This window comes from Centropristis striata, chromosome 19 (assembly GCF_030273125.1).
Source record: "Centropristis striata isolate RG_2023a ecotype Rhode Island chromosome 19, C.striata_1.0, whole genome shotgun sequence".
NCBI classification, from domain to species: domain Eukaryota; kingdom Metazoa; phylum Chordata; class Actinopteri; order Perciformes; family Serranidae; genus Centropristis; species Centropristis striata.
Genome location: NC_081535.1, coordinates 17,274,155 through 17,298,645, shown reverse-complemented (window position 1 = coordinate 17,298,645; position 24,491 = coordinate 17,274,155). Strand labels below are relative to the sequence as shown.

Genomic DNA, 24,491 nt, shown 5'->3' with positions numbered 1-24,491 from the left:
GTGAAAATATGCAGTATCCTCTGGGGCTCTCTGCAGTCAGTCAGAGTTTTGGATGGACACTCGTTATTGCGTTTGTGCTGGAGGAGGAAAAGATTGAGGAAGAGAAGTAGAGGGAGGGGGAGGTGGGAGAGCAGGAAGGAAAAGGATAGAAATTGTTGATGTAACTGTGGAAATGGTAAAGAAACAAAACTCTAGAGAGCAGCTCTGTGAGGCAGCAATGCTTCGAGCTAAATGCCAATGTCGGCATGTTAACATGGCATGCTGATATTAAACACATAATGTTTAGTAAATTAGCATCCTAGCATTTGCCAAATAGCATTAACAAAATGAACTAATGGGTATGCAACAATAGTGTTGCAGAGATTATTTATTTTTGTTGGCCAACCCGGAAGTTAACATCGCCCTGGTTCCCCTGCCAAAAAGCCAAGGGGATTTTTCCATTGGATTTTGGATTGTTGCAGAAAATACTTACATGTTTTGCACAGCAGATAATCTTCACAAATGAACACCACATTAGACTATAAACAAACTACCCCACAGCTGCATGACTTCAACACCACTACTGCTAAGCTGACGATGACATTTAATGTCCCAGATGACCTCTGTAGTCTCATGCATTACTGTCTTTTTTAAGACACGTAAAAGCTTTACCACAGACCTTATTTCAGGCATCTAACTAAAAACCCATTAAAAACTTTTTGACTTCAAGGCAAGAGAACCGGAAATGCAAAAACCAAAATTAAAGAAAGACCAAATTATGGCCCTTTATAGAAAGAAAGGTAGCACTTGAATTGTTACGATTAAACCTGAGGGTAACATGAATGTGTGTATAATATTTCATGGCAATAAATCCAATAGATGCTGAGATATTTCAGTTTATTTCAGACGGAATCAATTGAATGCAATATAAGGAAATTGAGCATTAAAATATAAATTTAACACTACTGTGTTCCCTCTGTAACAGTTAAACAAGTTGAGAGTAATTACACTGGAAGTGAAAAGTTCTGCTATGAGGTATGCAGGTCACTGGAAACCTTTGAACAAGCTGTAGTCAGTGATTCACCTCAAAGGGAATCCAGAGCACCACATTCCTCTGATAGCATGTTTAATCTAATCTCCCAGTGTCCCATCGGAGACACCAGGGGAGTGGGTTTTCCTTAAAGCTTGTTTTTTCCGTTCCTGAGAGGTAAACCCTATGTCATTTCTTGGACTTTGGTTGGCCTCCTTGTGGCAGTAAATTGCAGCACAAACCTCCCACGCAGTCCACAAGCGATAAGAGCATATCAGCAGTTGTGGCTGCTCATAATTTGATGTTGTCACAACAGTGAAGGAGACACACCGTTATACTGCACTGACCGCACATAAAGTAAAATATATAATGGATCTGTGTGGAAAAAGTAACAGTAGACAACGAGGTAGACAAACTTGTTTCCTCAAAATAGAGGAAAGCACAATGAGTCTTTATCAGATAGCAGGACTGCGATGAGTCATGTGTGGGTGAAAGTAGGCCAACCTGAGAATGAGAGACACAGGTATTCAGGTGTGGGACGTAACCATGGAGTTCTGCCACACACCAGGACCTCACCCGAGTATTTGTACATGGCAGGATATGATGGATACGTGTGTGTGTGTGTGTGTGTGTGTGTGTGCGTGTGTGTGTGTGTGTGTGTGTGTGTGTGTGTGTGTGCGTGTGTGTAAAATCATTCATACATCTGAAAGTTGGAGGAGTGGATAGATATAATGATTTCCAACTAATTTCTATAAATAGTGGAAATCAGATATCCATGCAGAAAATGTAAGGGGAAGTTGTGATATGACATTTATTTACCAACGGTCTGCTGGTACCTGATGAACAGACAAAGCTTGATTACAGCAAACCTGTTTTTAATGTTAGAGTTCAAACTAACTAACTAACTAACAACCTGTGCTCTAATTTCCCTTGATTTTACTTTTGCTTGGAAAAAGTTGATGTTAAACTGTCAGCACTGTGTTGGTTGTTAAGTGGGGCTGAGATGAAGCTTAGGATAACTTACTTTGTGATTGGCGGCTGTATTTAAAAAATATATATTTTTATACATATATTGACATATATTCTTTAAGCACTATTTTTTTTACTGAATTGAAAATAATTAACCTCTAGCCTGTCCAAGCAAATATCACCTAATCCTTGGGATTTACTAATTTCAACAATGACACAGTTCAAGATTGTGTACAGGTAAACACACTGTAAAACTTGCAATAAAACTTGCAATTTCCTCAAGAATTTATAGTGAAATTTCCCAATTTTCCGAATTACGAACTACTAACTAACAACATGGCATACTCATTAGTATTCATTTATAGTATTCAGCCTTCAGTTTTGATTGAAGATTGCTTAGCTCAGTTTCTCACAAGACTGAAAAAAACAGCCCATGGCAAAACCATATATCAGCACTATTTGGAAGGTTTGTGTTGTCATTAATAGCCCTAAAGATATCTCCAACGGTGGAAAGACACTCCAATCTATACTCTTGTTTTGGTTCTTTTTAAGACACTTTTTTGCCATTTTAAGGCATTATTGACAGTGGGAGAAAGATGGAGTGAAAGGGGGAGACAGAGGGGAAGACATGCGGGAAATGGCTCTGAGCCTGATTTGGACCCTGGCCGCTCGCTCGTGAGGACAAGGCCCCTGTAGTTTGTGCTCTGCCAGGTGTGCCAATGGACCCACAAATGTGGTTTCATGCCTGGGTGTTTACGTTGTGTTTACTGTCCCACCAGGAGCTTTATTTTCAACGCGTCTGCGGCTCTACTTCTTGATCCTCTCCTGCTGGACTGACTGGACGCTACAGTGACTCACTTTCGCCTCTTGAGGTACAGTTGTTATTAAAAGACAGCTGGGACTAGCTTGTTAGCATACTTATTTCTGTAGACACCTCTGCAACACAGTTCATAATTAACTTTGATATAACGACAAAACTGTTACTTCTGCACATTCTGTTAATCATGTTAGTTAATGTTTTAAATTTATTCTTGGCATATCTTACACATTGCACCTTTAAGTAGAAAATTAAGTTTAAAGGCATTTAAAACTGAACACTGTCTTATTATTGGGGTCTAACGAGTCACAAAATGAGGTGTTAATGGCAAAAAGAGATTATAGGACTGAAGACTGAAGCAATGTCTTCACAGTTTTACTGTAGACTCACATCCGTGTGTGTTTGTGCGTCTGCTCACATGTATGCCAGAGGAATGTGGGCTTTTGTCAGACAAAAAAAAAGGATCATGAACCAGTGAGCGAGATTTCTTAAGAGGAATAAATATATTTTATATCTGAATACCAACAGCTGCTGAGCTGAGAGAACCACCACGACTGTGTGTTACATAATTTAGGGTTTGTTTTTCTGCTATGACGCAACTTCAAATATGGTCCCACAAACCCAGGAGGTTAGTTTATAGACATGTAATTTACTTTTATAAGCCCAGCTTTAGTAGTTGGGAGTCAAAGATGAAGCAAGAAAAATAACTGGCAATGTTTGCATGGCCCACTTGAGCAACACTCCTCTGCAGAATGATAAAAGTTTATATGAGAAAATAAAGACATGGCTCTTCAGCATGTGTTTTTGCTGTTTAAAAATTGTTCATGAATTTATTCTTGAAATGAAATGAAAAGTATTGGATAACAGGGAAACTGGTAGATAACAGTAAACATACAGATTTACTGATACAGTGCAGTTTGTAAGTATTTGGACAGTGATATGACTATAATTGTTTTGGCTCTACTCCAGCGTGTTGAATATGAAATAAAACAATGGCTTGTAGGTTAAAGTGCAGAATTTCAGTCTTTAGGGTGTTCAGAGTGCGGGACTATTACATATGTACATTAAGGTTCAAGTAAACAAATTATCTCATTAATTAGCTTGAACCTGTTTCTTGTCATTATGTAAAATTAAGCTAACAATCTCTTGGCATTAGCTAGCCACATGAGGCCTGTATCGATCTTTATTTTTAACTCTTAACAAGAGAGTAAATAAGCACATTTCCCAAATTGTTGAACTTTAAAAGAGACTAAGGGTGTCCTTGGCTAAAGAAATTCTTAGACGACAAGCACTCGTCCAAATTTGAAGTCTAATGGATAAATTTATTTAATCGACAGATCTATAAAAGTAAGTTCCTTTACAAAGCATCATGCTGTAGCACCATTTTACCAGACGGGCTTATTCGTTTCATGGAAATAATTCATTTAGCATGAAAAAAATAACTAATGGATCAAAGAAAACTGAGTCCACCAAGACCAAAACGACCGATTAGTTGAATCGACTAAGACGAGGGAGCCCTAACAGAGATTTTAACACCCACACATATTCTGCACTGCTGGGAGATTAATGTCTGACTGCTACACTGACATACAAGGCCGACAGGTAGTGAGGTCTGCAGGAGTTGATCCCTGGCCAGCAGGGCGTGGGTTCACTTCCTCTGCCAGCACTGTGTCAAAACTCTGGCACACACAGGGCTCCACGTCCTCCGGTGGGTGGAGAGATTGTGTGTTGTCTGGTGATGAAGTGTCCCGTCATTGCACATGAATGAAGGAGGGGATGGGAGACTTGGAGAGGGCATGGACATTGTATGAGGTGCATTTATACGCATCAGTAGGTGTATACAGACAGAAAGATATCTAGCATGTACAGAGGTACTTGTGCTTGTGTTTGTGTGCACAGGAACATGGGCGTGTACGCATTCCTTGATCATGGCTGGGCCCTTCTTGTGTGTGTCCCTCCAGCTGACAGGAGCTTCCTGTTGTAGTAATTGTCTTTTTATAGCCAGACAGAGGCGCCCCTTGGCCCAGGGCAGACAAACAGGCAGGTACTTTAAAATCACCTGCTAGTCAGTGAAGAAGAAGCTCACTAACTGACAGCTAAGGAAAGTGAAAGAGATCAGACACGACTAAGTGCTGTGAGGTGATTTTAGGAATGTGTAAATGTCGTAGCGCCCTGAGGCCAATCAGTAAAAAACTATAAGTGGCAGTAGCCACTCAGCCGTTGCATAACTTCTGCTTCATTTTGTTTCTCTTGAACTACACTTATCTGAATCATGGCCCCCATAAAAGGAGACTTGTATTGTTACTGAACAGAATAGTAACAAGATTAGACCTGGCTGGGCTTTGTGTGTATAATAACTCCACCTCTGTGGCATTCATAACACAGGCCTGGGTCACAGCTAAGAGGGAGAAAGGATAAAATAAAGCAACGGCAGCGCTCTTATCCGACGCTCCCCTCCCTTCTCCTTTCCTTCCTGCGAAATCAGATCTGAGCCCTGGCCTGTCTCTCCACCCGGCCCCCCGAGAGGGTGGCTGTCTGTCGCTTCCTCCCCGGCCTCGGCAACACGGGTGGCGCTAAGGCTGTTGCGTAACTACAGACTGAAGGCATGATGTTATGAGGTCATCGCCCTGTGACCGACATTATGCCTGCCTACTCCTCTCCAGCCGGGCTCAAGCTCCAGTCTGTTCCTCCCTTCCTGAGTGCATCCTGTCATGTAGTGAAAGTAGGTCTGAGTCTGAGGTTAAGTCATGCTCCTGCTACAGCAGGCACACATACAGGGGGTGGAAACAATTACATGAGGCTGTTTATATGTCATGATTCAACACAGCGAATATATCATAAAGTTGACCTTCTGTTGAAGATGATAAGCATTAGATAGTTAGCATTAATTGAATAGCTTTGTGCCGTACCTTATTACATTAAATCCTTGACATCTAAATATATTGTTGTGCTGTATTTGAAGTGTTACAAATATGACAACTTTCCTTTGAGCCACTTAATCTGTAATCCTCCTAATCAAGGCTGGTCTGAAGTGATGTGATTGATTTATCTTACACGTATTTATGACTTGAAATCATGTTGTACGGTGAAAGGAACAGCAACCAGATGTTGCATGCTTGTGTAGGAGCCACTGTAGAATTGTTTTTCAGAAATGTACTGTATTATTCAACAGATCAAGTGCAAATGCCTTAGAAACTGTAAATTATTTTTTATTACAAACAATAAAATGGAAGTTGAAGTAAATATATATATATATATATATATATATATATATATATATATATATATATATATATATATATATATATATATTACAGTATTATTCAATAACTTAATGGTCTTGAATGTAAAATTTCAGTGAATTCTATATAAAAAAAATACAATAAATACACATTATATTGCTGAATGTAAAATAAAACGTTCTGTTTTCTCACAGTAAAACCTAAACTTAAAAAAAATGTGAAAAGAAATCTAAAAAAAAACACTCACCGTCACTGTATATATACATACATATACACATACTGTATACATGTATTTTCCATATTTTCAAATAAATTGTCTGTAAAATTACTTTTATTTTACAGACAATTTATTACAGATTCTGTCTTCTCAGTCATGCCTTTTTTTTGTTGTTGTTTTTCAGTGCACACAAGTGCAACGTTCAGACAAAGACAGTCCTCCAGTTATTGTTGTTTTCTGAAGTCCCCTTTGATCATTGAGTCTCTGTGACTTCCCAACTCCCTGGAATCGCCTCTCTGTGGGGTCCAACAATCTGAGTGAATCAATTGAATTTTGTGCAATCTTAAAATTAATCATTATATATCTGTAGTAAGATTTGCAACCCTCTAGTGTTCACCAGACATTAGTTTTATTGATGATTATTTCTGTCACTTTTCATAGAGATGAACTTAACACCAGTGATGCCTTTGAGGAGAGCCGGCTGAAAGTATGTGGCATTATCCACGTTTTTACATACGTATATCTTTATGTCAAGATAAACAAAGAACAAAAGATACAGAGCTCCTGGAGAGAGATAATTGAGGCAGTGTGATGCAGCCAGGAGGAGGCTATGACGGCAGGCTTCTCACTCCGCCTTCCAGTGGGGCAATTTGGTACGAGTATAAATACTTTTTCCTTCAGACGTGGTCGGACGACACGTATTAGCTCATTTCAAGCATGTTGAACTCAACTGTCTGCCACAAACAGAATAATGCTCTTTTATGCTTTTTTGAACTTAGCTTAGGTCTGACTTCAAGGGGCCTTGATAAGCAGATGTTACATTGGGACAGTTTCCCAAAATTCACCCTTTATCATAGAACTTCTCTGCTTTTGGATCGGCGCCTGCACTCTCTGACGACACAAAACTGTGTCTTTGTGTTTATCTACCAGAGCATCAGTGAACTCAAACAGGAAATGTTTTTTAAATGACCAATCTGCCCTTGTACCGTAACGCTGTGCTAGCCAATTAGCTGCCAATAATTACATGCCTGTGTGTATTTCAGAAATGGACCCTGGCTCTGAACAGAGTTGTTAGTTTTGTTTAGACAGCGAGGGGGGACAAAGTCACAAAAGGTCTCTTTGAGAAGCTCCTCAGGTGCAGTTTGTCACTGCGGTCTGCAGCCTTATCTGATGAACTGTGAGATGAAGCTCACATTCTGTGGTCCACTTTAACATTTCCTATCATAAAAACTACAACATTTCGACCTGTAAATGGTCACGACATGGAGTGGAGACCAAGTGGCGCACAGTAATAGCGATAAGCATCAAATTGCTCCCGTTACTGACAAACACTGTCTCTGTTTCTCACATTTGTGGCTCAGGCCGTGGTCCCCAGAAAAAGGGCGCCTTTTGAAATGGAGCTGAATAAGAAACATTATGGCAGTGGAGAAAAAGCATTTAGGTAAGAAATGATAAGTGGGCAAACCATTTAACATCTATCTTAGCATGCACGTTTAATGTGTGAGTGGAAAGTTTTTATAACTTTTGCTTGGCTCATTTCCTTTGCCATATTTTCATGCTCATAAATGAGAGTTTTTATAGGGAACCTTAAAATGAAGTACCTCAGAAAAAGAATTCAGTCATGTGTGAACAAGTGGCCAAAATCACTTCAACACCTAAACTGAAACAGGAGAAGCCCCACAGACTCTCTGTGGTATGGCTGGATAATATGGGCACAGCATATAACATGCTATATGGGCCTGAACTCAAACCGATGCAATGATTTAAGTCACATGTTACCAGTGTTGTGCATGACCCTTGTGCACTGTGTTTTTAAGGCACCTGATGATTTACAGAACACAACGTGCAAGTGTTGAAGTCTGTTACCTCGATAGATAGTCTTCAGATCCTGTTAAAATTATATTTCCATTAGTGTCAACTCTCTGTAGTTACTGTTGGGGATCAGGTTTGATTCAAAATTAGAAAGGGGGAAACACCTATCGATGGGGACACCGTCTTCGACACAACAACTGGCAATTCGGACAATTTCAGTTTGACAAATGACTGTGTTAACTGATGACTCGGCTACATGCATCGTGGCTGGCCATAGAGACGGTAGCTGTTGAAAACACAAACAGAACTTGTAAAAGCCTTTATTTTTACTTGAATCATTTTTAAATACAGACTTGTGTGATTATTATCGACACCAACCATGTACGTGAGCTACTGCAAGTAACCACAGACAAAGAAAAATTCCAATAGAAAAAATCTGACATTTTTTAAACATTGTGCACTAGGTCTGAAAAAATAATTGTAAAGTTCTGCCAAATGGAAGAAAAGAATGTAAACTACATAGTTTTTTGTAAACTTTGTTCAAAATTGTGAACTATGAACGCAAACTACTTAATTTGAATCAGTGTGAGCTGAACTTTGAGCTAGATCATCTGAATCGTGAACGTGCACTGCACTGCATATCATTAATTCTTGATATTTCCCGTTCTCACTGAAGATGCTCCATCAGCTTTTTCTCACTTTTCAGTGCTGCTATTTTTCTGTCCTGTCACTGTTACTGAGCCAGTGTGTGTACAGTTTAAGATAAAAGGCTGCTCCTATCTGTGGGCAGAGGGTGTGTACACCAGATCAGCACGCACATTATCGTCAAGTGAATATTTACTCTCTGGCACGGTGCCCTGGCTTCTCTCTCACGATGGCATCTTACTTGGTTTTTCTGCCTCTGTGCTCACTGACACACTTTGATCTGTCAAACATTCTTTATTCTTGTACATTTTTTCTCAATTTTCAGAAAATAACCAGAACTAGGTTGTATATTGTCATATAGACAAGCTGATACAGTGACAGCCTTGATACGCCGTGGAGCCAAGTGTAATAGTATTGCTGGCAGTGTCCACTGTGACATTATAATTTAGGTAACACCCTCATTATGGCTTAATGGGGCTTTAAGAGTGACATAATACTACAGAGACCGTCAGCTCAATGGAAAACCCCCTCGACAATGATCTGTCTTTGACCCACAGTTGTGTTACTACGTCCTCAACACCTGCTGCTTGCCATTCTGCTGCTTTTCAAACTTTTTCTCCCCACATTCCTCTTTTCTCTTCGCATGTTTCTACTGCCTCTTTATTCTTTCAATCTCACATCCGCCTTTCTTATTTCATAGTTGTTTTTTATCATTCCAGTTTCAGCCTCTATCCTTGTTTCTTACAGTGAAAGAGAAACATGCTGTCAGAGAGAAACTAAAATAAACAGCCAAACATTTCCATGGAGATGCATTATCTACATTCAGATCTGAGCCTGGCGGCCACAGTTGCTTTCTGTTTTTTAACATTAATTTACACCAGCCTGGCACAGGCAGCCAACAGTACATCAACAGTGATGATGAGGATGATGAAGACAATAATACTGGTACGAGTAATGGAATACTACTCTCAGGTCTGTAGTGGCTGCTTACGCACGCATCAGAGTGAGTCACAGGGAGCGGAGGTCCTCCCTCCCTCTGCAACTCTGTGGTGAGGTATTAAAATAGTGAGGCAAAAAAACAAAACTGGTTTGACAGACAGTTACACAATCTGGATTCTTTGTTATGGAACGCAGGGTGAGTTGCGGTGGAAGTGTTGATGAGGGGTATGTGTCCACATTACTGCACTGTAGGCCCAAATATGAAGAACAACAGGCAGGAATTAAGGAGACAGTTAAAAGCAGAGAAAAGGAAAATAAATATGGTAGGGATGATATTTTAATCCAATCAGCTCTTCATAAAATTATCTTGCTGTGCACTTCACATTAAAGGGGTCCTATTTTCATAGTTTTTACCAAATGATCGCGTTTTACTCACCAAAGTGATCACTGAGATCTGGGAACACTTTCACAATGCTACAATAAATTCAGATGGGGCAAGAAACCATTAAAGTAGAATAGTTTTGGCCTTATTTATCCCTGATTCACCCCTCCTTGTGATTGGAGGAGGAATCTGTTCTGGGATCTTGGTTCATACCGATGTTTGTCCCAGATTACCCGCTAATGTGAGAGTTCTTCAGATCTAGTTTTAAACCCACTGAACTCGTCACTCACTCATTGAAGCTGCATCATTGATGTCTGATATTTAGTTAAAATCAGGACCACAAAAGCCGATGAGAGAGACTATCTGGAGCAGCTGACGGTGTTGCCTTGCAACGGTAAACACTCTAGCCCCTGAGGCTAGACGTAAATGTTAGCTAGCATACTACTGTTGACAGATATTAAAACTGACACTTAGATTCTCACCCCCAGGGTTCTCATCGGGGTTAAATCTTCTGCTTTTTTTTTCTTCTCACGGCAGAGCTTTACTGCAACAAATTGTTGCACCATGTCAGTCTCCACTTTGTTTACATGTGTGTCCCCATGAGACCAGTGAAGTGTTGCATGGCTGCATCTGGCAAGATGATCTTGAAAATACCCTGTAGTGTGTGATGCACCATTATTTTATAATCTTAGTGGGTGCGTGTGCGAGAAGAGCATCTGGCAAGTTTCTCTTTATGTGCATGATGAAACACGGTTTCAAAATCAGTTAGGATTTTATAACACAGTAGTCTGTAGTCTGAGCCCGGCTTTAGAGAGATCAGACGAGTTGTGGACAAGCCACAGTTAAGCCAAATAATCTAAACCACTTTACTGGGAGGTAAAATAGTAAGGGAACATCAAATGTTAGCAATAATCCTTCATGACACAGGAAAACTGTGTACACACACAGCGGAGTCATTGTGCTGTTAAGTATGATAGGTCAGTTGAAGCAGCAGGATGGTCTGTAAACTGTGTCGGATGTTTACAATAGACAGTTGTTTAGATGACTAAACCTAACTGATATTTTCTCTTCTGAAAGGAATCTGGCTGAGGACTTGATTAAAATCATTATTTCTTACTCGTATAACCTCTTTGTAGTCATGCTAACTACAAGGATAGCTGCAGTTTGTTAAACTAAAATATCTAACAACTATTTGATGGATTGCCATGACTGATTTCATACAGACGATGAACTAAAACTACTTTGATGGTTATCTAACTATTCATCAGTTAAAATGTTCGCAAAACAAATTACATTCCTCAGCTGTACATGGGGCCTCATTTATTGGAACAACTTGTACAAAAAGATTTGTTCTTGAGTGGATTGTACAAGGGTCATGAGCAGTTTTTCACTAATGGATAGTATTGTATTGTATTGTATTTCATTTCTTTAGATGATTAAATAAGAGGAAGTTAAGATAAGAATACTTGCACAAGGAACATTGTGTCTCGTGCTGTGTAGAAAATGCTAGCACGCTAAGATGGTTAACAAAGCAAACATTACACCTGCTTAACATCAGCATGTTAGTGTAGTTATTCTGAGTATGCTAGCATGCAGACAAACTATCACTCTCCATTGACTTTGTATTGAAACAAGCTGCCTCCTTGACAATTTCGTCCGCTAGCAAAAGAACAGAAAAATGGTCAAATGCTGTTGTGTGGTAAAAAATGTACTACCAAGAAGTTTAAGAACCCAGAACTAAGTTTTTAAAATCTGACATTGTATGACATGTTAAAGTCTAATAGTTTTAGCTAGAAACAGATATTTTGTGTGTGTTTCAGCCCAAGGTTGTCTTAAAGTTAACTGATTTTCAGTGTGCCACAGTAACTGCTGATCTGTATACATCTGTATCCATATCTGTCTTTTTCTAAAGTTATTTTTTTCAGTTCTGTATTTATTAAAAAGCTACTGTCTGGAAGAATGCACTAACATTCTTCCAGACAGCAGCTTTTGGCCATTTTTCTGTTTTTTGCTACCAGACAAAAATTGTCAAGGAGGCTCCGTCTTTCAATACAAAGTCAATGGAGAGAGATGCTTTGTTTTCCCCCGTGAAGGTGGTGGGGCTTAAATGTGCGCTGTCTCTGTTTCACCTAAGAATAGCGTACATAGACAATAGACAATAGCAAAACCGTTGTCATAAACTGTAGTCGTCATTAAACTCTTCCACAAACATTTACAAAACATCTGCCTAAATAAGCATTTTTCATATTTTTTTATTATAATTACATTGTGTCATGGCCTTGTTGGAAATCCTCTGGGGCAGTCTTTAACCCAGATGGGAAACAGAGGTGAGCTGCTCCAAAAATAGCTTAATGTCCTCCCTGCGGTGGTTCCCAGGTCTGTGACAGAGGAGAGAAACTAACACACTAAACTATAATTTTTCCAAGGTATACAGTACACTGCTCCTCTATTCATGACTCTTTCAGACACACACACACACAAGCACATGCGGAATGTGGAAATGAGGATACTCATAGCTCCTGGGTATGTGTGAGCACAATAACGCAACCGCTTAGTCGTAACGACACTTCAGTCACAACAAGGACACACACTGTTGATTGTTCCTCTCTTCACTGTGGAGTCCTGCACTTGTTTGCTCTGTGCAGGAAAGTGCTCCTTACTTATTTATCAAGAAAACACAAATACAAGGCCAGCTGAATGAATCCTTTATTGTTAACATGGGTGTGCTTTAAATAGCTAAATGACTTCTTCTTGCTGTATGTGTATGTGGTGACACTGGCGCTAAAGCCTCCAAGACAAACAAAAAGTTGTATTTTTCCCTAAGCATTCAGAGTGGAGGTGTGCAGGAGTGTGTGCGCATATGCCTACATGGTGTTTGCATGCCCACGTTCTACTGGCTTTCTGTGAAGTTCCATTTTATGTCGACATTTCACCACAGCGCAGTATCCCACATCACATTTTCCCTGGTACAGATGTGGCTAGCTCACGTCTGCCATGTATGTGAGCAGGCATACATTCTGTAGCTTGGCATTGTGGGGTAGTGGAATAAGTCCACACACTCTCACACCGTCAACAAGTTGGACAGCATCCACTCTGGCTGTAAGGTCTATAAAGCAGCGCAGAGCAACGAGGTCACATAGTTAGAAACAAGACCACTGCGTGAGTCACACGGTTCTCTTAAAAAAGGCTTGTGGTTTGAGGTATCGTTGGAAAAGCACATAAAGAATTCATGTTATAATAAAGTGAGAGAAAAGTTTGATATGTTTCAAGATAGTTATCCAAATATTACAAATCTGTCAACTGATGAAAGCTTTGATTTAAAAACAGTTGTGGATTTCTCAGTTAAAACTCACATCTCCTTGGGTTCCAAATTGGCATGTTCATAAAAGGAAAAATGGCAACTTTGGAGCAAAGTATGCTTTAAACACTGCAGCTTGTGGAGGCAGTAACCAGCAAAATATGTCAAACTTTTCCCAGTGTCTCATTCACAATCTCACCATGAACCAACTGTAATGTCAACAATAGTGTCTGATTCCCTGTCTTTTCAAGGGCATCAATTTCTCATTTAGATCTTTGGTTGGAGGAGTTTTATGCTGCGTTCACACCGAATGTGAAGCAAATTTTCACATTGTGCTACTTGTTTGTTTGAGCGTGGGATCGTTTGTGTTTATTTGTATTAGGTGCTGGTGTAGATGCAACAGTGTCTCTTTCTACCATTTATTTCCATCATCAACCTGAAATAACCACTATCGCTGCTTTGTATCTATTGTGAAAGTCACAGATACTTTCATGCCTATTACAGCAGTATAAACCCAAAATTAACAGAATTTGCTTTGATTTGATTGTAAAAATTTGATCAAAAAGATGCAAACCATTTTTTAAATGCTTGTTTTCTGAATGGAGATCGTGTCAATCAGGGCTATGCCATGCAGGAAAACCCAATGTTTATATTCTTTGTGTCACATTATTTTCTCGCATTAGTTGAAAAATTTAAGCTTTGTTGAATACGTGTCCATTTGGTGTGATCACCATGAGACTCACATCCACTCTACTCCACTTAAAAAAAGAGTCACAGTTGACAGTTGAGTACCACTGTATAATCTGCTACAATTACAGCTCACAATCTCCTCCAATAGCAAATATGCCACTAAACAGTCATACCATACAGTCACGATGAGTAAATTGGCCTTTGCATGCAAATTCAAAAGTGGACCGGAAAATAAAAGTGGCTTAAGTAACAGCAAATCCATTTGTGGTTTTATAATTTATTTGTCCATCTCTTACGGAGTTAACTTCATAGGAGGTAATATTATTAAATATTTGTTAAAGCTCTGTGTCCACTTATGTCAATAACATACATCAGTCTTCCTGTAAAATTATCTAAAACATGTTGCCAACTAATGTGACCAGGATCAAGTTTCTTACTGATGATACTTTTCCCCAATCTTTCCAATATATTTAAAAAATAATGACCTTGTTTTCTACTTCTCTTCTAGGCCATCTTTACACAATTTACCCAGTTCCCACAAAGGAATATGATAAATAAAATATGTGGGCAAAAAACACACTGTTCCGAGTGTTAAAACAGACTTGCATGTACTTCCACTGATGGCCAAGCTTTAATGATTACCATGCTTTTGTCATGTTTATGGGCATTTATGTGGAAGGTTTTGCCAGGGAAGTCCTAATTTAATTCCAAAGAACTTTTTTTTTGCCCTTCAAGCCTATTTGATTACAGTACCATAGTCTACAAGCTGCAACATGAATGGCATTAACAGTTGGTGAAATTACTTTAATGCCTTTAAAGTACACTATTGATCGCAGTTGGTATGAAATCAGAAAGTCTCTGAAGTCTTTTCAAAAATGCCTGCAACTGAGGAGTGCTTTGCTGATGTGGCAAATTTCCCATTTTAGTTCTAAAGAAATCCATCTGAACCTACTAATTTAGTTCGCTTCTAACAGCCAGTTTCTTTCAGACTCATTAAATCCATGTGTCTAATGAACAGCGTGTAGTAGCTCTCTCTCTCTCTCTCTCTCTCTCTCTCTCTCTCTCTCTCTCTCCCTGTATGAGTGTGTGCACATGAGTATGTCATGTTGATGCTCTGTATTGGAGCTTTATTTTTGACTCAAAGGAATAGTTTGACATTTTGGGAAATAAGCACTAAATATGTTGCCGGAGCTGACAGCCAGTTAGCTTAGCTTAGCATAAAGACTGGAAACGGGGAAACGGCTAACTTTGTTCTCTCCAAAGATCAGAAACCTCCAAAGCTTACTAATTAGAAGTCCTTCTTTCTTTCCCGCCATTGAAATAATCAGCACATAAATGTTTTCACACTTTGTTTTTTAATTAACAAGGTAACTTGTTAATTAGTGAGTTTCAGAGGTGATGGTATGTGGATTTTATACCCATTGAGAACGAGACTAGCTGTTTCAATTCAATTCAACTTTATTTATAGAGCGCATTTCATGCACAAGGCAGACTCAATGCTTAAAAAAAAGGTTAAAAAACAAAACACAGAAAAACAAACAAACAATAAAAAAAAAAATTACAAATTAATTGAAGAGTGCAGGTAGACAAGCTATGCCATATTCACCACATATACACTTACTTACTCACACATGCGCACCCACTCCCACAACCACACTTTCTTCTGTTTGCAGTCTTTTTTTCAGCCAGTTATCAGCTAAGCTAATGCTGCGTTCCTTTTTAATTCAAGAAGCAGATCTGGGATGATGTCACACCTGAGTTGACCGTGTTCCAGTACAAGGAACCTGAAAACCAAGATAGATTTTTTTTACTTCACAGGGTGGGATTTTTTGCTCCAACCAGGTTAGCCGTGTTTAGAAATACCAGAAATAACAATGCATTATGCCGTCTTTGTGCATTCGAACACCACAGTTAGTTGGAAAATACTATATGTGCAAGCAATTTATGGGACAAAAGACAGGCAGACAGAAGTGCTATTAAACAGCCGTTTTGAATTCTGAAGTTGGGGTTGGTGAGGTTCTTCTGACTGCTCAAAATGAACGCAACATTTGCTAACTGGATGGCTCTGGCTACATATAAAGCATACCTGCATAGGAGTGGCATTAATCTTGTAATCTAACTCTACACAATAAAGTGAATAATCTGATTTTCCAAAAAGTCACATTTTTTTCTTCAAGTGGATTCATTATTCTGTCCCCAAAGGAAAATTGATACAATATCCATGAAGTTCGGCATGTAAAGATAATGCTTTCACCACTTACTTTCCATTGCCAACTTTTTAGTGTCTTTATGATAAATGGCATGGTATCAGATTCTTACAATGAATTTAAATTTGACCAAATAGGTCAGTTTTATGACATTTCATAGTTAAGTATTTCATTGAGCCAAAATAGCTGTAAGAGAGGGAGAGAGAAAGTGGTGGGTGGAGAGAGAGGGGAGCTGTTAGTTCATGAGCTGGTGGCCCATCTGGTTTGAGTTACTGAAACCCCCCTCCTCAATTAGACTCAGCATGATGTCAATAAAACGTCAGACTGGAGAAGCTATCACTTAAATTGGGCCTGTCAAGTATTGTTCTTTCCTCAGCATTCCAGTGGGGACGATCAGTCTGAAATGATTTGTAGTTTGATTAAGGTTACCACAATGTGCCATTTCTGATTTGATTTGGGCGCCTGGCTTAAAAATGTTGCCATAAAAGTTGTTTGCCTATTACTTGGAATATAGACACAGAGAAAGGAAAACTAATGGTAGTGAGTGGGAAAAAAGCAAGTTGGTTTCAACTTTGAACTGTTCTGACAATAATTTTCCATGTCTCTCCTGTTACTCCTTCACAGCATTCCTTTTTTATTCCAAAGTTTTGCCATCTAACTCCCAGATTTATGCTAGAATATTAAAGCTCATACCATAGGGAGGTTTTGAGAAACAGCGGTGACATTTATGTTTCTCTTCTCATATTGCACTGCAAATTTATAAGGAGTTCCCTGGTTTTAGCGACGGGAGTTTCCCAACAAGGCTGTCTCCTCTCTCCTACAAACCATGGATCATCCTGCAGCGCCTACGTGCTGATATCCAGAATCATTATTGTCATTCTACATTTCTGTTTGCACCGATTTGCAGGCATGTTTCCAGAGAGTCAATCCAGGGCCTGAAAAGCGGCTATCCGTGGAAAAGGTCACACATTCCCAACCGCTCCCAGTGGGAAAACAGGAGAGTCCACACCTTCTCAGGAACGCAGAGGCCTACTACCCTGAAATCTGACAACAATTACCACATGAATTTCGGCATATTATAATGCCAAACACTTTTTTCTGCAGACCTCGACTCAGCAGTGTTCAGCCAGTCTGGGGATCATCAGGCTATTTTGTAGTTTTAACTGCCCATTTAAAGTATTTAGGCTTCGACTAAATCTGTTGGAGGACTCAAACTTCACATTACATTTGCTTAAAATTCCAATTCACAGGCTCAAAGCTCTGTAAATCACAAACTCTACACGTCTATGTCATGAACCACTGAGCCTCTATCAACATTGCATCTCGGGTTCCAATGTGCCTCACGAACATAAAGATTTAATCAAAATGTGACAGCCACGGTTTAACAGCAGCGCATTGAGAGCAGAGACGACCTACTCGCTGCCTCTGTATCCGTGCCAGAGTGCTCTTGAAGGTTTAAGAATGCTGGTGATTGCGGTAATTGCTGTGCAGCAGAGGTTTGATACAACTCGTACAGAGAAATAAAAAAAAACTTTCAAACTCATATGTTTCTATAGGAACCTCTCTAACATTGTAAAGATGTGGTCTTGGTTTAGTGACAGCCTATACACTTAGTTTTTATGGTACAAGCGTGACTGAAACGGTATGTGTTAAATTGGATTGTTATGTAGCTCATGTTCCTTTGGAATATACTTTATAAGCCATACATACAGGGGTGGACGAAATAATAGAAACATGTTAAGATAAATTACTTAATCACTAACATTGTTACAGACGTGGATTCCATTAAAGCAACAATTTGTTGAATTTGTATATTATTGCAGTTCTGACACAACACTGATTTTGAGACTGTTATTTTTAGGTTAAAGGTTGCATAATGTTGTTTTATGTTGCCAATACACTGAACTGTATAGATCAATGTACGATAAATGCCAAACATACTGTACGCCTGTTGATCAGCCTCCATCCTTCCCACATGTTATCCTGCTTTGTGAGATTGTTCTTGTTACATATTTATTTTTCTGCACCTGCACTTTAGGCACAGATGACTTGGCCTACTTGCAGCTCTGTTAATTGTCTCCTTTTGCGTCAAAAAACTTTGAAAACTCATATCAAAGAGCTGATTGCCAGATTGTTTTTATAGCCGACAGATGCTGATGGCTGGTCTTCAACCTTAAACGACCGATTTGTGAAGCAATGTTTGTAAATGTGATGAAAGTACCGCCGGAATAAAGTTATTTTCCATGTTTACATTATATTGTCTGCAGCCTGTGGATAGATGGTAAACATTGTATCGTTTTTATTAAGGACGCTGCCTTGTTTATACAGACGGATCAACAATTTGGGCTGTGAGTCACTTTTAAATAAAACAATAAGTTTACAGCATGAAAAATCAGGTTGAGGGGATTCAGTAACTTCAAAATGATTGTATTATTAGTAAAAGTTTTACACAAGCACAATATTTCAGTCTGAAATCCCATGGATTCAGAAGTGTTATTTCTCTTGAGAATTTCTTTGATTTGCACTTTATTTCATCATAGGGATGAAACATCCCCAAATTTGAATCCTGCTTTGTCTTTAAACTTTTAGTTGTTGGTATCAAAGTGATGCACCACCATTTGAATGGTTTCAACATCAAATATGCTGTGCACTGATGAACACATGAACACATGTTTATGGTGGTTCTATATAAATGCAGATATGTTTAAAAATAGATAAAAAGAAGGTTAAAAAGAAGATAGCCAAAGAATGTCATGCCTTCATATGCAGAAATCTGTTTACAGAGGTTAATATAGCCCTGACACAACTCTAGTTTAACTTAAGCCAACTTTTTTTTCATGCCTCCGCAAAGAGTTTTACAAAAAATAGGATAATTATTTTGTAATTCTTATATTTCTGCTACATGTTGATCGCCTGTTGATTTTATTCCCTTTTGTTTCATCTGTGCAGCCACAGGTTGAAAATCTGATTTAGATTTATTTAATTAAGAGCTTTGGTACTTTCAGTACTATTAAATTCATAATTAACAGAGATCGTATGTAGGCATGTAGAACCAGGAAAAGTATTGAAATATCCACACCTTTTTCTTTTGTTTGACAACCTTAATACTCATGATTAAAAAAGGTGTTATTCTTTATATTAGGTTATTTTTTTAACCTTAAAACTGTTTTATATGTATCTTGAGTTGTACAGAACTGTAAAGTATAAAGAATTATTGACAATCAGTACTTATGGTGACATTTAAGTTAAAAAGAAGCGAGAGTAGAGACCAATTTTTAACCAAGTTAGTTTTAGTAAGTGTTTGAGACAAACATCCAATGGTTTTGTGTGTTTTGAAACTAAATTAAGGATGACATTCTGTATACTCTTCTATTTAACTGACATGTGTCCACTGTGGAAGTGAAGCAGTAGACATCAGTCAACATTACAGTGTATGACGTGAGCCTGGTACTAATTTTGCTGGTCGTGAGGTTGGTGGAGATTGAGACATGAACCAGTCCAAGTTCTCTGTATGTCAACAAGGTGAGCTCATGGGAAGTCCCTGATTCTCCCATGTCAGACAGACAGAGAAACACATTTTCTCCAGCTCTGGCAGCCCAAGTCCCAAGCCTTTTCTTTTTAGAGGCTTCTAATCCTGGCGGGTCCCTGGTCTGACGTCACAGGGCTGTCCCCCACCCCTCTGTCTGCCGATGTGCCGTACCCACACTCTCATTTCCTCCGCAGCTCACGAACACCAATCTCTGCTTTGGTCCTGACGTCTGAACATCTGATTAAAACAGACTGCCTCATCTGGCCAGCTGAGGGGTTAAGCTTTGGAGAAAGGCGGTGCTGAGTGAATATGTGGGCTGGTGTGGGTATGAGGCAGCCAACCAGGCTCCCCCTACTCCCCTCATTCGCTCTTCCCCACTTCCCCTGTTGTATGGCTCCTAGAGCTGCATCATGTGACCAGGAAGTGTGGCTCCCCTCCATTTCCCCTCCTGACAGAAAGGAAATATTGTAACAGAGGGGGCCGGCGCTGGGCTCTGTTACGTAGCTGGTTAAAAATAACTGGCATATTTAAGGCTGCCGAGGAATCCCAGGGCAGGCAAAGGCTGGACAGCCTGCCGCCCGGCAGGAGCTCTCTCCTCCCTCTCAGTCTGTTTCTCGCTGACTTCTCGCTCTCTGCTTCCTCTTCTTAACCCATTTTAAGCCTTCAACATGACCACGACCACCACCCCATATACCTCAACCACACTTTCCTACACCAGTGGAAGCCCACCACTAAATTATACGACGCGATGAAAGCTCAGTGTTGGTCCGTTGCATCCTAGCCCAACCGCAGCTCTGTCCAGCTATAGAGACTTGGCTAGGATTGTCCAAACAAACAGTCCCCACTGACTCAGAACTCATCCATATGCATACCATCACACAGCAGAACTGTCAACCAGCCACGTCTGTTAACATAGGAGCCCTTTAGAAAACAAATACAGGACTGTTTTGTCATGAAAATGACCAGTGCTCATTTTTTTCGCCAGTGATTTATATACAAGGCTCCGCTTGCTGGTGGATGTCTGGACCACAGTAACAGGTGTGGTGAACTCTTTGGGCCTTAAAACAGTTGAGCTGAACACCAGGCCTGGATCCATCAGAACAAAAACAAAAGAAATATAACTAATCAGAAATCGTGATGTGTAGTAGTTTTTAGAGCTCCACAAAGGCTAAATGCCCTATCTCTCAATGATAATGAAAATCAAAGTCAATTTGAGTAGATCCACTCTAAAGTCCAGTGGGTTCTTCCTTGGCCAAGGCTACACTCATCCACCAAGTTTTATGCAAATCGTGCCAGTAGTGTTTCTGGAAACCTTGCAGAATGAATCTGCAACTAATCATTTGATTATTTCAGTCATTGTTACAGGATTCACTGCTTCCACTTTGTCAAATGTTATAATTTCCTGCTTTTTGCCATTTTATATCACTGTGTTAATTGCATATCTTTTAGGTTTTAGGCTTTAGGTCAGACAAAAACTAGCACTTTGAAGCTGTCACTTTGGAGTTTAGGGAATGGTGATGGACATTTTTTTGTTTGTTTTTACATTTATAGCCTAAAAGATTAATTCATGATCAAAAAATAATAAAACATTTTTTTTTCTTTGCATCAGATTTTAAGGATTATCTGATCGGCAATATGGAATGGGGTTGATTTTGAATTGGTCCTGCCTGGAAATTAGTGTGATCTCTGAACAGATGTTGGGGTCGAGGCAAAAGGAGGAGTTTGAATTTGGACTTCAGGTGAAGGTTTTTATTGCAGATGGGTTTTTTTTGTGTTTTTTTTTAAGATACAGCACATAGCTCTGCAGTGAAGTCTTCAAATTATTTCTGAGACGAGGGACTAAAACACTGAACTAAACAAAAAAACCTGCAGTACCAGAGGAAAAGAATATCATTTAGGGCTGTTCAGAACGGGGCAGCTGTGCCCCGTGGAAACCCCTCAAGAGGACCAGGATCGGGTTTCGCCCGTCTTTTAAAGAAAAGTCCTCCAGTTTCTTCCTTGCTGTGCAGTCACTTCTTCTTTGGATGCTTCTCTATCGTCGTCCATGGACGAGAGGAGCTCCTTTTCTTGCCCTCCACTTGAAAAAAATATCCCTGCAGCATTCAAATACTGATTTGGATGTCGATTATATTGGCAGTGGTCAAAGCTTCGAAGCATTCGGGTCAATTAGACCTGTCCTCTGTGCTTTGTTGCCTTGGTTGTTCAAAGGTTCTCTGGCTTTGCACTGTAGAGTTCCTACATATATAATTGCATTACAGTTAATGGGAGGTGGAGTGGAGGGAAGTGCAGCACGGAGAATCAAAAAAGCTTGACTCAGCTTTCAAGAATTAAGGAAAGAATGAAAGCTATTTTTTAATTACTGAACAGCATCTGGAAGAGAGCACTGAGAAACCTCAATATCTGGAGTTATGATCCGCTGGTACTCATATTCACTTGGGTGCTTTCCAAGAAGGGGGAACCACCAGTGGAAACCATGGCAGTCACATGCACACTAATGGGGGGGAAAACCAAAATACTAAAGATTTGTGCAGTCCAGTTTTTTGACCACTTACACTTTTATTTACTTATTATCAATGTGACTGAATTATCAACTGTGTTTGAGCTTGATTTGAATAAAAGCAAAACCACAGATCACGTCAGCGACACTGTGAAAATATTAAACATCTCCGCAGTCAAAACTATCAGCACTGCCAAGAACAACACCTGAGCTCACCTTTTAAAACAGTAATCATTTTGAAGGTGCTTCTTTAGGGAGGTGTCATGACGCCCACTCTCAATCCAATCCACACTGATAAGCGGAGTCACAACATAATCAGGAAACTTGTTGAATTAATGAGAGGAAAATGTGACTCTAAAGTATCAAGTTAGTACTCAACAGTTATCCATGTTTCTACAAGCACATTACCTCACATCCGATTCTTGCAATTATGTCACCAATGGCGTTAATATAGTGTCAATATCTGGAACTGTGTAACACGTAAAATGATTCATTGTGGTTAGAGTATTTCATATTCTCAGCACTGCATCCAGTTAATACTGTACATGTTGCATTAACATATTCCACACAAGAGTTTGGTGTGAGTTACTAAATTACCATGACTTCATTGTGTCAAGAAAAAGCACACAGTGGTGTCATCTTCTCTTCCTTTATCTCTTTTCTCTATTCCTCATCTCTCTGTCATTATTGCCATGCAAAGCACCTCAGTTGTCAAAGTCGAGCCTTTTGTTTTCAGGATCATTTTCAAAACCATTATCTCCCACCATAAAGAATATGGCTATAATGACACAGCTGCCATTGTGTTCCTACCTGCTGTAGGAAGCAGGTCTTCAAGGAAGAGACATGTAGTTCAAACATGTTTGAAGTCATTGCTTCTAACCACACAGTTGGAGAAGTTGAAGACAATACACATATTACTGTTTGGATGGTCATTAGATGTAATGTCTTACTGTTAATATATCAAACGATTAACAATACTTTGCCCAACAGGATACACTTTTTATAATTACAATGATCCATTGTACTCTATACTTTTTCCCACAAGCTTTTGTTTGCCAGCGGGGAACCGTGCATTCATGCAATTTAAACCTTTCAAGGAAGAGGCCGACATACACTGACAGTAACTGTGTCCTGTTGGAGTGACGGCATGTTTGTTGACATGCCTAACGGACAAGATCCTGATGCAGCAGGATCAGTGGCGAGCTCTTTGTTTGCTTTTACACTGAACTCTTGAGTCAATGTGTCTAATTATGTTGGAGAGAGAGAGGTTTGTGTTAGCTCGCTAGCTCTGAGCAAACACTGCCTGAACCCAATTCAAACTCAACACTGAACTCATTTTAATGTTCCCAGGTAAGGTGAGGTTTTTTCTTTTCCTCATACTGAATTTTCTTTACTAACCCGTAGTGTTGAAGACTTGTCAGTGGGCCTTATTTTAATAGTAGGCAAGAGTGTGATAAATAGTGTTTATTGGGTTTATAAGGGTTGCTTACTATAAAATGATTGTCCCTAACACCTGTTTCGAAAAACATTACTGTAAAATTTAGACACACAGCAGCTCAATGTATAAATTATTATTCAGATTAGACCTATTGATAATTTTATAAATCTCAATTGTCTTGACAGTTGTTTTGTGAAAATAGATAGATAGATAGAAGTAGGCCCTATTTAAGTTAGATACATGTATCTAAGTACCTGGCCGTTAATACAGTTTTCCTAACGGTCTCTCCATTTCTGCATCATACCTGTCTGCATGTGTAATGTAGAAATATAGACTACTTCTGTTGGCTGCTAAATTATGCATATCCATAGAAATATGATAATAATAGTGTTTAAAAACCCAACGTGTACCCACAGTACTTTGCTTAATTACCCATAAGCTCTGGTTAAACTCATCTATTATCACTTGCAGACATACAAGTGGAGCAAAAACAGTTGAATGCCAGGGTTTAATTAAGATGCGTTTTTATATATGTATTAGTGTAGGCTATTGTTATTATTATTATTATTATTATTATTATTATTGTGAATTAATTAATTCATTATCCACAACCGCTTATCTGAAATCGGGCCGCAGCGGGGGTGGGGCCGATCCCAGCTGGCACTGGGTGAGAGGCGGGGTACCACCTGAACAGTTCGCCAGACTGTCACAGGGCTGACACACAGAGACAGACGGACAGATATTCACGCTTTTATTCACTTTTACGGGCAATTTTAGAGTCACCAATTCACCTAAGCTGC

General features: G+C 39.4%; 1 long non-coding RNA gene across 1 annotated transcript in view; it reads left to right on the top strand.

Annotated features, from left to right (window-relative positions):
- The window catches only part of LOC131992978 (uncharacterized), a 68,053-nt gene extending 49,578 nt beyond the window's left edge, over nucleotides 1-18,475 (top strand). The window contains exons 2-3 of the long non-coding RNA XR_009396257.1: nucleotides 2,758-2,850; nucleotides 17,135-18,475. This is a non-coding gene — a long non-coding RNA (uncharacterized LOC131992978). The remainder of the gene's footprint in view (nucleotides 1-2,757; nucleotides 2,851-17,134) is intronic.
- Nucleotides 18,476-24,491: the final 6,016 nt, after the last annotated feature.